General features: G+C 40.3%; 1 protein-coding gene across 1 annotated transcript in view; it reads left to right on the forward strand.

The window, feature by feature from the left end:
• LOC107044264 overlaps positions 1 to 1,735 on the forward strand; it is a gene marked incomplete at its 3' end in the record, with an annotated part of 188,568 nt that overhangs the window by 13,943 nt on the left and 172,890 nt on the right. The window lies entirely within an intron of this gene.

The following is a 1,735-nucleotide window of genomic DNA, read 5'->3' on the forward strand; positions in this document are numbered from 1 at the left end:
TTTAGCAATTCCAGCAGCTCCTCCAGCTAATGCCCCCGTGGCACTCAATCCGGCAAATAATGGCACGAGAAATGGTAAGATTCCCCCAATTTTTGATGGAACAGGAATAACTCGTGGAATAGTAACTCTACTTCTCCCTCCAACCTGTTTGATGGCTACTCTTGTACCACTGAGTGCTGTTCTAATAGCTTCATGTGACCCATTATTCAATTTGATTGACTTCTTGGCAGCTCTGATGATTGCCCCAATTGTGACTCGCTTTTTAGATTTCATTCTCCTCTTCTTCTTCTTAGCCACACGTTTTTTTACTCCCATACCTGATTTTTTTCTAGTCTTCATGGCAATGCCTGATTTTTGCACGCCCGTGCCTGATTTTTTCACACCCATGCCTAATTTTGTTTTAGCTTTCATAGCGTTTGTTACCAATAAAGCGGCTGCCTTTTCCCCCACACTGGCATCTGATGCTGAAACGCGTTGCCAGGCTTGCTCTGCAAGTACTTTATCAGCTTCGTGTCGTGCTGAAATATTCTGACGATTTTTTGAGTAGGCAATGTCATGCGCCTTACAAGCAGCATCGAGTGGATTAATCCCAGGATCTCCTCGAGCTAATCTTTTCGTTAATTTCGTGCCTGGTCCACAGTACTGGTAGCCTGGCAAATGCAATTCAACGGGAAGATTGTTGATGACGTTGTTCAACAATCCTTTCCCCTTTTTGCTAGCGCGCGATCTGTGCACATTCATGTCTGAAGCGGAACTGACTAATTTTTGCTATAAAACAATCAATTTATAGGTTTTTGCCGCAGTTGTCATAAAGATGGAGTTCAGTACACATCTCAGCGGTTTACCCGTCATTAATTTCGATTCAGTAACTGTGAAAGATACCAATAAACCGAAACGTCACGGCCAATTGCTACCAAATACGATTCGCGCGGTTTTCTGTGGTCCATCAAATTGTGGGAAAACTAATGCCCTACTGAGTCTCATAATTCATCCTAATGGTCTCAGGTTTTCGAATATTTATGTGTATTCAAAGTCCCTCAATCAACCCAAATATCAATTTTTACAAAGTTTACTGGAACCTCTTGATGACATGAAGTATTATCCATTCTCAGACAATGAGGAAGTTGTCTCGGTAGATAATGCAAAAGCGCATTCACTGTTCATATTCGACGATGTGGCATGCGAGAAACAAAATAATATCAAGGCATATTTTTGTATGGGGAGACATAAAAATGTTGACAGTTTTTATTTGTGTCAGTCATACGCTCGCATCCCAAAACATTTGGTGCGTGACAATGTCAATTTTCTCGTTTTATTTAAACAGGATGAAATGAATTTGAGACATATTTATAACGATCATGTGAACACAGATATGTCATTCGAGAAATTCAAAGACTTGTGCTCAGCCTGTTGGAAAGACAATTATACTTTTCTAGTTATTGATAAAGATAGTGACGTTGATGGGGGTCGATATAGGAAAAATTTCGATTGTTTCATTCGAATAAATAACAGTTGTGGGAGGAAGAAGTAAACAGTTGTGAGATAGATTCCAGCGAGTCAACATGCCTCCCCACAAGGGTGAATTGTCCAAACAACAAGAGCTTTTACGTCAAATTTCCAATGCACGAAAAGCTATTCAACGAAAACATAACCTGTTGAAATTAGGCAGAGATAATGTTGATGAAGCAATGAATGAAGTTCTCAAACCCATTGTGAAACCGCTTCAGGAAGTAGC

This window comes from Diachasma alloeum, unplaced genomic scaffold (assembly GCF_001412515.2).
Source record: "Diachasma alloeum isolate Michigan unplaced genomic scaffold, Dall2.0 Dall_scaffold_00705, whole genome shotgun sequence".
Classification (NCBI taxonomy): Eukaryota; Metazoa; Arthropoda; class Insecta; order Hymenoptera; family Braconidae; genus Diachasma; species Diachasma alloeum.